At 43.5% G+C, this 13274-nt stretch overlaps 1 protein-coding gene across 2 annotated transcripts in view; it reads left to right on the forward strand.

The window, feature by feature from the left end:
- The window catches only part of IQGAP2 (IQ motif containing GTPase activating protein 2), a 328172-nt gene that overhangs the window by 132316 nt on the left and 182582 nt on the right, over positions 1 to 13274 (forward strand). Inside the window, exon 1 of one of the 2 annotated variants that reach the window (XM_049865815.1) lies at positions 8317 to 8890. The exons of the other annotated variant lie outside the window; for it this stretch is intronic. The gene's annotated coding sequence lies outside the window, so the exon portion shown is untranslated. Of the gene's footprint in view, positions 1 to 8316; positions 8891 to 13274 lie in introns of those variants that run through there. 2 annotated transcript variants of the gene reach the window in all.

Below are 13274 nucleotides of genomic sequence, written 5' to 3' on the forward strand. Positions count from 1 at the left end.
TGGAATGGCACATAGCACATTCTAGAAATTGAAGGAAGGCAGATGAGGCAGGGATGCAGGAAACAGGAGAAAGGTGAGCCCAAGCACCAGGGGGTGGAGGCCAGGGGCTTTTAAAGGCCAGGTGAAGGCTTTGGGTGGAAGGCAGTGAACGCCACTGAAGGGTTTTAAGCAAAGTGACAAGATCAGATTTGTATTAGACAGGAACTTTGGCTGTGGGAAAAAAGATTGCTGGTAGGCAGGAGAGGATCCAGGAAAACATAGTTTAAAAATTAGCAAAACAAAACTTTACCCAGTCCTGTGACATTATCCTGATCAGTTGGTATGTTTGAGTCCATCGTTTCTGCGATTGTGTCAGTCCATCTCGCTGAGGATTTCCCTCGTTTTTACTGACTCTCTACTAACCGTAATGTCCTTTTCTAGCAATTGATCTTTCCTGATAAGGTGTCCTAAGTAAGTGAGCCGAAGTCTTGCCATCCTCACATGTAAGGAGCGTTCTGGTTGTATTTCTTTTAAGACTGATTTGTTTGTTCTTCTGGCAGTCCATGTGTCTTAGTTATCTAATGCTGATATAACAGAAATACCACAAGTGGATGGCTTTAACAAACAGAAATTTATTCTCTCACAGTTAGGAGGCTAGTCTACATTCAGGGCACCAGCTCTAGGGGAAGGCTCTCTTTCTCTGTCGGCTCTGGAGAAAGGTCCCTGTCATCAATCTTCCCCTAGTGTAAGAGCTTCTCAGTGCAGGGACTCCAGGCCCAAAGGATCCATTCAGTTCCTTGCTCTTCTTGCTTGGTGGTAATGAGGTCCCTCTCTTCTCTGATCGATTCTCTCTTTTATATCTCAAAAGAGATTGACTCAAGATACAACCTAATCTTGTAGATTGAGTCCTGCCTCATTAACATAACTGCTTCTAATTCTGCCTCATTAATATCATAGAGATTAGGATTTACAACACACAGTATAGGCACATTAGATTACAAAATGGTGGGCAACCACACAATACTGGGAATCATGGCCTAACCAAGTTGACACATTTTTTGGGAACGCAATTCTATCCATGACACCATGGTATATTCAGTATTCTTCACCAACGCTGCAGTTTGAATGCATCAATTCCACTGTCTTTCATTGTCCAGCTTTCTCACACATATGGGGTGATTGAAAAGACCGTGGCTTGGGTCAGGCACATTGTACCTTAGTGCCATTTAAAAAAATCAGGCCTGTGCAGAACTGACTACATAATTTGAAGGGTCCACTGCGGAATGAGAGTATGTGGTTGCTTGTTGAAAAATTAAGAATTTCGTGATGGTAATAGCAGAGTTTTAACCCAAGCATGGGGACCTGGGTGACTGCCATGGTGCTCATCCTGGGGATGTGTGATGGAAATAATCCAGTGGTTTCTCTCTGCCTGTTCCAGCAAATGGCTGATGACTTCTCTGATCTAGGCAGAGGAGCAGAGGCTGAAACTTATGTAGTTAATATTGTTCTTTAGCACAAAGTCCTTCTTAACCTTACCAGTGGTGACTGATAATGTGCAGAGAGGATTGGAAGTAAACATAAGTATTACGCCAAGGGGGTCCTTGCGGGGTGCAAATGTTTAAGGATTGCACTAGTAGCTGAAAGGTTGACAGTTGGAACCCACACAGAGGTGCCTTGGAAAACGGGCCTGGCGATCTGCTTCCGAAAGGCCACAGCCTTGAAAACCCTGTGGAGCAATTCTGCTCTGCACATATGAGGTTGCTATGAGTTGGAATCTACTTGACAGTCACTGACAGACAAAAACAAATTATGACTAAACAGCGTGAGTAGGACTGGTGATACTTTAAATCCCTTGCTTAGAACTACTCCTTACCAATATGTACCCCTTTAACTGGCTTTCCGAGAGTATATTCTGGAACAGATTTGGGGAACACTGGTTTTGGCAAAAAGTTTGCTGTCAGATTGCTTACTCTTTTTTTTTTTTAGAATTAGTGAGTCACAGCTTTTTCTCTTAATTTTAAATGTTTAGCCCCTCTCCATTTATTTTGTACCTTTAGAAAAGGGTTTAAGAAACTGACAGTTTTCCATAGGAGCTGTCAAAAATTTAAAGCTCTTTAACTGTGAAGTGTAATATAATATATAAAAACCCCACCCCATTGCCCTCAAGTCGATTCAGACTCATAACGACCCTATTGCCTGCTAATATCACAGAGGGAAGAATAGCAGCTCTGGAATTTGGCAGTTTAGGGCTATTCCGAAATTGGACACTGTCATTTTTTATTTGTAATAAGCTTACTCCATGCTGGAGAGATCTTGAGGGCAAAGTTTGAGAACATCTTTTAATGCATAACTTAGATTTCTAGGAAAAAAACTCTTGTGCTTAAGAAACCAAGCCCCTTTGAGCAATTGTCAGTGACACAGAGCCCTGAAATTTGTATAGTGATTCAGCCAGCACGGAGGTTGGCTGCTGAGATGACTTGGTTAAGAGAAGTCCCCTGGTTTATACTTTAAAAAGTTAATAAAGGCCTGTCCTGAGCAGTATACTGTTCAGTCGATTCCAGGGACTTTTAATTATCTAAAATGCTGCCTGTAGAGCTGGATAGAAATAGTGGAATAAAGTCTAATTTCGCAGAGACCTACAACGCCAGTTCTAGACAGCTGACATTAAACACTGCAAAATTCCGAAATGTAGACAGCTTGGCAAGTTTGAGTTCTGGTGCATTCTGTTCAGAACTAGTTTTTTTTTTTTCTTTTTTTCAATAGTGCTTTTGTCTTTCTGCTAAAGGTCAAATTGTAGTTGTTGGGTACTGGTGTCCTTTGTGAGAGTTACTGGAAGGGGGGTGTATTGACTTCATTTTGATATTCCTAATAGCGTATCACTAGGCCAGATTTCATAGATTTACAAAAGTAAATAAAATCCATGCATTTTAAAGCTGCTTGTGACAGCTGCCAATTCTGAAATGGACATGCCTAGCTCTTCTTTGGGTTTATTTTACCCCTCTTTGCTTGTCCTTTGAGATGCGGGTCAACAGAGTGAAACAGAACCAGCAGGGGTTTTTGTTTGGAGTCTGAGTTAGTTGAAACCCTGGTCCGTCACTTGAACCATTGGCATGACATTCAGATTAAGTAATTTATGTAACATTGGGGTAGAACCACCTACCTAGCAGAGTTCCTATATAAAGCGACTGGAATATTGCCCGCTGCACAGGTTTCTTGTTCTTAGGTTCTGTCTGATCCTTCACCATCCCCATGATTGGTTGTGGATCTGACTGATATGATCCATAGGGTTTTCACTGGCTGATTTTGAGAAGTAGATCACTAGGGCTTTTTTCCTAGTCCACCTGTCTTAGTTATCTAGTGCTGCTTATAACAGAAATACCACAAGTGGATGGCTTTAACAAAGAGAAATTCATTTTTTCACAGCCTAGGAGGCTACAAGTCCAAATTCAGAGCATCAGTTCCAGATGAAGGCTTTTTCTCTCTTTTGGCTCTGGAGGAAGGTCCCTGTAATCAATCTTCCCCTGGTCGAGGAGCTTCTCAGAGGCAGGGACCCTGGGTCCAAAGGACATGCTCTGCTCCCAGTGCTGCTTTCTTGGTGGTATGAGGTCCCAACTCTCTGCTTGCTTCCCTTTCTTTTTGTCTCTTGGGGGCAGTTCTCCTCTGTCTTATAGGGTTGTTATGAGTCGGATATCGACTCGACGGCACTGGGTTTGGGTTAAGATAAAAGGTGGTGCAGGCCACACCCCAGGGAAGCTCCATTTACATTGGATCAGGGATGTGACCTTAGTAAGGGTGTTATAATCCCACTCTAATCCTTTTTAGCATAAACTAATCTTGCCTCATTAACCACAGCCAAAGATTAGGATTTAAAACACATGGGAAAGTTACAATCACAAAATGAAGGACAGTACCGGGAATCTTGGCCTAACTATGTTGGCACGTATTTTGGGGGGACCCAATTCAATCCATGCCACTGTCTTAGTCTGGAAGCTCCACTAAAACCTGTTCAGCATCATAGCAACATACAGGCCTCTGCTGACAGACAGGTAATAGCTGTGCATGAGGTGCTTTGGCCAGGAGTGAAACCCAGATCTCCCGCATGGAAGTCAAGAATTCTACCAGTGAACCACCACTGCCCCCACATTGCCCCTATGTAGTAGGAATTACAAAAATGTTAATTTACATGGTACAACACCTAGAAATGGGGTGGGGTTCGAAGGCAGATCCGTGTGAGTCTGGGAAGTGTACTGTTATTCTTCCCTGGGCAAAGGAGATTGGCAGAGGCATTTGGCTGAAACCCTCTCCTTAGGGCGTGGTGGCAAGAGGCCTGCAGCTGACCTCTGCCTGCCTAAAACTAAAGTACAATCCTACTGGTTTTTTCTACCACGCACAATGTTATTTAGGAGGAATTCATAATTTTTGTGTATTTAGCCCTGTTGTTAGTGTGGCTAGTTTCTTGAGGAGCGTCACTCAATTTATTGGGGGTAATAGTATGAAATGCCTTTATTTTTCTCTTGGCAGTGGAGTCCCTGAATGGTCCAAATGGTTAAGTGCCTGACTGTTACCCGAAAGGTTGGCAGTTTGAATTTACCCAGGGGCGCCTTGAAAGACAAGCCTGGCAATCTGTTTCCAAAGGGTCACAGCCTTGCGAATCCTGTGGAGTAGTTCTACTCCGCACATATGGGGTTTCCATGAGTCAACATCGACTTCATGGCAAGTAACAACAACCAAATCAAAAAAAAAACACCCACTGCAGTTGAGTTGATTCTGACTCATAGCGACGGTTATACACGCAGACAGTATTGCAGTTCCTTTACATTGTCTCTGCTAGGTGGGTGGTGGTGATTGTTGTTAGTTGCCGTTGAGTTGGCCCCAACTCAGGGTGACCTTATGTGTGACAGAACGCAATGTTGCCTGCACCATCTTCATGATCATTGGTACGTGGTGGTACCCCATGTTATAGAAGTGTTCTGTTAAATCTCTTTTTCCAGTCTCTGAATGATATATTGGGCATGTTTTATAATTCATTATAAAAAATTCATTATAGTCTTCATGAAATTCCTAATCTCATATCCAGTTCAAGCACTGTACCTCCCCCACTCTCTCTTCTGAGCTCTAGGCCCCCAGGGTGTTGGGCAGAGAAGAGAAGAAGGGAAACAAAAGAGCAAGAGCATAATAGTTACGCAACTCGCCAAGTTTGTAGTCAGTGGTGAGAAGGTGCCTCTGCTCCTCCCCTGCTTCCATCTGGTTTGTCCTCATGCTGGGGAATCTCTGCCCAGGTAGTGTGTATAACTCTCTTTTGGCTGTGTTTAGCTTCACCCCCGTGGCCTCCATGGAGGAAGGACCCATTTCAGAGGGGAACAGTGTCTCCCATTGGCATTGCTAGCTGTCCATGCCCCTAATTTCTCCTTTGAGTTGAGGGTTCTGTTGCTTGACCCAGCAGCTGCTTCTGCAGCCTCAGAGCTCTTGCTCCTCTGACCTCACACTCCTTCATAAGAAACTGTGCAGGCTACTGAGGTCCTTTCCTACCCTGTCCATGGATTGTGGAGAACTGGCATAAAATGGGAGTATCCCTGTCCACTTTCCTGACTCCAACACTTGAGTCCCTTCAAGCCCTGCTGGTATAGCGCACCTTCAGTGGGCCCCCACTTTCTAAATCTCTAGCTCAGAAATGGATACCAGTCTCTGCGTTCAGGAGTGCCCCCCCACCCAACCCAGAGGGTAGATGCCAGGCTCTCCCAACACTCTAGCCATGTTCTGTTCTGCTACAGTGCTATCCCGGGGGCGGGGGGGGGGGGGGGCTGCAGGTTCTGCAGCTCAGCAAGCAGCCAGACAAGGAACAGGATGTCTGTCTCCCCTTCTTGAAGGAACCTCAGTCTCCCAGTGATTGTCTCGGAGCCCTTTCCATACTCTTAACTTGTTGGGAAGGAGGTCGTAACATGCACTAGAAATGCTCCCTCTCCACAAAGCCAACATCAGCCACCCTCCCTTTCCTTGAGGGGTGGGTGGTGGGTTGTGGTTGGGTAGTGGGTAGTATCTACTTGGTAGGGTCTACTTATGACTACTTGGTAGGCCGTCAGAGGCATGTCTGCCCTACTTGCCTTCAGCTTTCTAAGTAGAATACTTAGCCCCCTCGTCCTCAGCCTTGGGCCGCGGCTGTAATTCTAAGAATAAAGAAACATTTCCACTCAACTATACCCTCTTTACATTAGTAATTGTCCTTTCTATAAATACCTGCTATGTTGTACTTGTGATGTTCTTCCCACGCATCCTCCTCCTGCAGCATCAGAGGGCAAGACTAGATTAATACCTGTTGGTACTTGTGTAGGCTTTAACTGGCAGGCTTAAAATGTATCTCCCTTTAGTAAGGTTCTTTAGCAAACTCCGTGGACATCATTTTGATTACCTATAAGGATAGGGAGGAGGTTTGGGTTTCTCCAAGCTTTCTTCAACTTCCCTTTACTGATTCCTTGGCATAGTTTTGGAAATATAAAGCTGTGTTCTGTTGGACAGGTGGTTTGATTTGATGCTTCATGTTCACACTCACCTAAGAAATGGGCAATCAAAATAAATTCTGACAGTCTCACTTTCAGTAGCAAAGTCGATTAGGTTGTAAGTAAGCTACTTCATTGTTCATTTATTCAACAAAGACAAGAGAGAAGGGAGAACACTGGATGTTTGTGAGTGAAATGGCTAGCACTATTTGGGATAAATTATCTGGCAGCAGTGGATAAACTAGATCATTAGGTGGAAGGCCCTGGAAGTACGGAGGACTAGATCAGAGGTAAAAGTCCAGAGCAGAGTTAAAGGGCCTGGATCAGGTACCTGACAATGGGAAAGGAGAGTAGGGGGTGAAGGAGAGAGAGACACAGAGTTGATAGAAGCCAAGTGGAATAAGAACAGGGAATGACTTTGCAGTTTCAATCTGGGATCAGTGAGAGGAAAGGGTACCAGTAACAGAAGTAGGAAAGTTAGAAAGGAAGACTAATTTGAGGGTAGGAGAGATCAGAGCCACCACTAGCCTATATAGTGCCTTGTGAGAAGGGAAATGTGTCCCCGTCTCCAGGAAGGTGCCAACCCTGCCAGACACATGGCATGGCCAGTGGAGCACAGGCTGGACTTCAGCCCCACAGGCTGGACTGGGTTCCAGTGTACAGTGTGCAACCTGCACAACCATGCTGATGGCCCTGGTGATGAAGCTTCACAGAAAGCAAGACCACAAAACTTGACTGGGCCATACCAAAAAAAGCCCCCTCCAAAACTAGCCAGTTGCCATGGAGTCAGTTCCTACTCATGGAGACCCCATGTGTTTCAGAGTAGAACTGTGCTCCATAGGGTAGGTATTCAATGGGTGTGATCTTTCAGTAGATTGCCATGCCTTTCTTCCAGGGAATGTCTGGGTAGATTCCTTCTGCCAACCTTTCAGTTAGTAGCTGAGTGCTTCACCATTTGTACTACCCAGAGACTCTTATCAGAGGCCTAGCCGTGTTCTAATATCTAAGGGAGTGGTTTTTAGAAGGTGCTTGTTCCTGCATGGAGTTGCTGAGAAAGTCAGCATGTAAGAAATATACCTGCTTTTGACCACTTTCTCTGGATTTCTGTTTTATGCTGCTGCTTCTAATGTATTTATTATCATAAATGTAAGCATTATGTGAGTATAGTGCCCTTTTTTTTTTTTTTAAGAAAGTTCTACTTTTCAGGAATGTGCCAGGAGAGAACAACTGTTCGCCTTGCAACCTCACGGCCAGCCTTTGCCCCTCTGAGGACATAGTCATGGAGCATACTTTTACTCCACTTTGAAATGACATGAAAATTACAGATATGTTTCATTCATCATGCAGAGTGTTTAAATATCTTTTTAGTTAGTTGTGAGCATTTAAAAATAAAGAACCAAAACCAAATCCAGTGCCATAGGGCCAATTCCGACTCATAGTGACCCTATAGAACAGAGTGAACTGCCCCATAGAGTTTCCAAGGAGTGCCTGGAGGATTCAAACTGCCAACCCTGTGGTTAGCAGCTGTAGCATTTAACCACTATGCCACCAGGGTTTCCAAAAGTTAGGAAAGCTCACAAAAATCTAGATTTCCTGCTTGTGAAAAAATCCTGAAGGTTGGGCCCCCATGGCCCATGTTTCCACAAGGCAAGAATAGCACTCTCCCCTACCCAGCCAGCTTCGCTCCCGGCAGGAACTGCCTTGCCCCTGCAGCATCTGTTTGCAAGCCTGCTAAGTGGATTTTTTTGAAGCTAAAGTTAGTCTGGATTGCATCCAGTTTATGTAAATAATTGACGTGATTAGATGTGACTGATATCTCCACTGATACTTTCTCTCCTGATAAAATCTGAAATCCCTTATTATCTATCCTTGCATGCCTGAGCCCCTTGGGGGATAGGTCTTGCTAACAGATTAGCCCTTACTGGTTAAAGTAGCATTAAATTTGAATGTTTCTTCCTACGGGGAACATTTTGAGATCATGTTTTGTACATGTCCATCACGTACTCTTTTCTGGCACTAAAGTAGACTGGTTTAGTGGCTCCAGTTCATTGCCACCTAATTCTAAGCCCTTGCTTGTTATTTTTGTCCGTCGGTTACCATATGGAGAAATCTGCTTTTCACGTACGGGAGGGCGAGCTGTGTGTTTGTGTCTGTGTGTGCTAGAATTATCGCTCAGGAAATAAAAGTAGTTCATGTCTGTGGTCAGGAAATACAGTTAGTAACTTCTGTAGATATTTAGATTGTAAAAACGATAATTAGTCAGGTTGAGATCCTGTGTCGTACAGATAATAAGCACTGGAAGGTGTTGGGTGAGACTGCCTCGCAGCCACGAAATGGAGGCATTGTGAAACCCAAGCCGGCCCCAGAACACCCGCGCAGCATGATTTGTTGTTACGCAGAACCAGCTATACTGTCGGGTAAGTCATATTTCCTGAAACCTAAGAACTCCGGAGTGTAATAGAGTTCTCTTATGACCAGATCCTGTTCCCCTAAAACCATCGTTTGACTGTCCTTGTGGTTTCCAGTCTGTCTCTCTGTGTGGTCATGGGTGACCTCACTGAAGACAAAACTTTGAAGTGATCATGAGCAAACACGTGGTGGTGGGTCTCGTGCCTTGGTTAGTCAGACTCCAGGGCCTCACCTTCCCTCTGACAGGTTTCTTCTCTGAAGCCTCTTGGTCATTTATCTAATCAGTGGAGCTGAAAACCTTGTCAGTCACTCAGTCCACCCGGAGAATCGGTGCTTCCTGTCGAGGGGGAAAACCGGTGTGTGTGTCTGAGCATTGGCATTACCAGCCATTCCTTTTGGGGTCCGTTGCTTTTTTCCTGCTTTTTTCCCTAACTGAACATAGCATACAGCTATGTATAGAGTTTGAATTCTGATTTTCTTATTACATAGAAATTTATTATCCGGCTTCTTCTTACTCCTCCCGGCTAAAAGTCCACTTGTCTTTTTCTTCCCCCCAGGGCTTGGGAGGAGGTGAAGGACAGGATTGCTTCTTATTTATGTGAACTCACATCCCTCCCCACCCCCCAAAGCCCCCCCACAGAAGAAAGTTTTCTCTATTTCTGATGTCTGTTTCAGTATAGAACAATGGCTGTTAGATAAGTGAAGTGGTATCTATTATTTGCCTGGAAATTCTTCCGAATTTCGAAGACTTTCTGGGTGAGAATTCAGTGTGGATGGCAGTTAAGATGTCCAGGTGCTGGACCTGCTGTTGGGGCTGGCCTGGCTTTCTGGCCGGTGGAGGCCAGGGCTCTCCAGGCTGCCACTCTCCTTCCTCTTTCATTCTCACTGCCTCTCCACCCCAGGTAGCTGCTGTCTGATGGGAGAGCTTGTCACTGTAAAGAAACTGATGTCTTAGAAAAGGACCTCATTCCCTCACTCCCACGTGTCCATGCCCTCTTTTTTAAGGTGTAAGGCCTGTAAAGGCCCAGGTGCTCCTGCCTTCTTGCAGCAGGGGAGGGATCACAGGGGGAGTATCCACCTCTCAGAGCCTGGGAGGCCAGGGCATTTGACAGAGATAGCAGTCCCCAGCCTGCTTTGGTCCAAGAAAGATATTGTGGGTGGCAGGGCTCTAATTAATTAACATATTAAAAAATCAAGGAAGTACAGCTGAGCACAATAACCAGTGCTGCCACCTTGTGGACTGTTTTCTTGTTGAGCAGCTGGAAAAGGTACCTGGTGAAACTGGGGTCTGTAATACAGCGTGGAGAGGAATACTTGGTTTGACTTTTACTGGTGATGGTATAATTGAAACATTTTCAGTTTAAACCATATTTTGTAATTTTATGTGTACAGTGTGGATGGTTGCTTAATTAAATACTTTAAATATTTTATTTGGTCATATATGCACGTGGTACAAAATTAAAAAGATCCAAAAGGGTACACAGTGAAAAGTAAGTCCTCCTCCCCCCCAGTTCCTCCTCATGGGTAACCACCCTTGCCAGTTTCTTTTATAGCGTACCAGGGATAATTTTGGAATAGTTCTATGTGTGTCCCTGGGTTCCAAACATCTGACTTAACACACACTTGCTCTTTAACGTTATATAAATTTGCCCTCACATCAAAATGATTGAATCAACTCCTAAAAAAAAGGTCGCCAAGTTGATTCTGACTCATAGTGACCCTATAGGACAGAGCAGAACTGCCCTGTAGCGTTTCCAAGGGACAGCTGGTAGATTTGAACAGATGACCTTTTGGTTAGCAGCCATAGCTCTTAACCACTGCACCACCAGGGCTACAGTACTCACCACAAATTCTTCATCACGATCACCTTTACTTGCTATATGTGCAGCTTTTAAATTATTGAAAAGGCTTCTAGCCTTCTCCAGCACTTACCAAACCAAACCCATTGCTATCGAGTCGATTCCAACTCATAGAGACCCCAGAGGACAGAGCAGAACTGCCCCACAGGATTTCCAAGGAGGTGGCTTCAAATTGCCAGCCTTTGGGTTAACAGTCAAGCACTTAACCACTGCGCCACCACGGCTCCTCTTGCACTAAAGTGAGGCTAAATGAGAATCTTATGCACCTGTTCCAACTTACTACAAATTCGACTTAAAGACACAGGACTGCATCTCAGTTCGCAACCCGGGGACTGCATGTGTGTGTATTTTTTTTTTTAACGTAACTGGCAACGTGATTAATTATTTTTTGGTAATGATGATTTCCTGCAGTCTTTTAATCTTGTTTTAAACTGAAGCAAAATTAGAATGGAGAGCCAAACAGAAGCGGCCATCATATAAGACCACTACTATTCTGAAGCATGAAACATGTCACAGAGAAATTTCTGTCTGAAATTGCTGTAATTTACTCCCAAATCTTAAAATCATGCCTGACCTACTTAAGGACCTCAGGTGCAAAGTTTGAGCTAATCATAGTCTTCAGTTCATGGCATAGGATCTCACTGGCTGCATTGTGCTGGGCCCCCTGTGAGCTATTTCCTTTTATCTCCAGTCCCCCTACCTCCTATGTTATATATAAAATGTATCATTTAGGTTTGTATATATTCTTGCATTGTATCTTGTGTTATGTTTAAGTGTTTTTAGTTTATGCAAATGATATTATTTCATTCTTTATGTTTTTAGGGTTTTTTAATTTTTAATTTTTTGTTAGATTCTTAAAGTTCCATGCACGTTTTTAGATGTACATCATGTTTGTCACTACATATTTTTGTATAGCAGAACTGAGATTTTGAAAATCATTGAAGCAATTGTGGTGACTTCTATCCCAATTTTTCTTTTATTTTTTGTTTATCACTAACATTTCAGAACAAATTTAGGAAAATACCTCAGAAATATGCTACCCCAATACATCAACTTTGCTAACTTTTTCAAATGTGGACACGCCTGACAACATAGTTATAAAATTTTTATTAAAGTGCAAGTACTTTTGTATTATTGTTTTATTTACTTCACTGTATCAATTTTCCCCATATGTATTTTCCCCCATATTGCTAAATTGTCATCATAATTTTTAATGGCGGTATACCACTGCTGGTGGGAATGTAAAATGGTACAACCACTTTGGAAATTGATTTGGCGCTTCCTTAAAAAGCTAGAAATAGAAATACTATACGATCCAGCAATCCTGCTTCTTGAGATATATTCTAGAGAAATAAGAGCCATCACATGAATAGATATATGCACGCCCATGTTCATTGCAACACTGTTGAGAATAGCAAAAAGATGGTAACAACCTAGGTGTCCATCGACAGATGAATGGATAAGCAAGTTATACTATATTCACACAATGGAATACTGTGCAGTGATAAAGAACAATGATCCAAGCCATCAAACATGGATGAATCTGGAAGGCATTATGCTGAGTGAAATTAGTCAATTGCAAAAGGACAAATATTGTATGAGACCACTATTATAAGAACTCAAGAAAAGTTTAAACACAGAAGAAAACATTCTTTGATGGTTATGAGGGTGGGGTGGGAGGGAGAGGGGAATTCACTAACTAGATAGTAGACAAGAATTATCTTAGGTGAAGAGAAGGGCAATACACAATACAGGGGAAGTCAACACCATTGGACTAAATCAAAAGCTAAGAAGTTACCTGAATACAACCAACTGAACATTTTGAGGGATGGTATAGAAGGGGCAGGAGTCTGGGGACCATGGTTTCAGGGGACATCTAGGTCAATTAGCATAACAAAGTTTATTAAGGAAATGTTCTGCATCCCACTTTGGTGAGTGGCATCTGGGATATTAAAAGCTGGCAAACAGCCATCTAAGATGCATCAATTCGTCCCAACCCACCTGGAGCAAAGAAGAATGACGAATACCAAAGACACGAGGAAAATATTAGCCCAAAAGACAGAACGGGCCACATAAACCAGAGACTCCATCAGCCTGAGACCAGAAGAACTAGATGATACCCAGGTACCACCAGTGACCACCCTGACAGGGAACACAACAGAGAGTCCCTGATGGCACAGGAGAAAAGTAGGGTGCAGAGTTCAAATTCTGATAAAAAGACCAGACTTAATGGTCGGACTGAGACTGAAGGAACCCCAGGAGACATGGCCCCCGGACCCTCTGTTAACCCAGAACTAAAACCATTCCCGAAGCCAACTCTTCAGACAAAGAATAGACTGGACTATAAGACATAAAATGATACTCATCAAGAGTGTACTTCTTAGTTCAAGTAGATACACGAGACTAAATGGGCAGCTCCTGTCTGGAGGTGAGATGAGAAGGCAGAAAGGAATAGGACCTGGTTGAGTAAACACAGGAAATTGGGGGTGGAAAGGAAGACTGTGCCATCACATTATAGGGATAGCAACTAGGG

Source organism: Elephas maximus, chromosome 2 (genome assembly GCF_024166365.1).
Source record: "Elephas maximus indicus isolate mEleMax1 chromosome 2, mEleMax1 primary haplotype, whole genome shotgun sequence".
Classification (NCBI taxonomy): Eukaryota; Metazoa; Chordata; class Mammalia; order Proboscidea; family Elephantidae; genus Elephas; species Elephas maximus.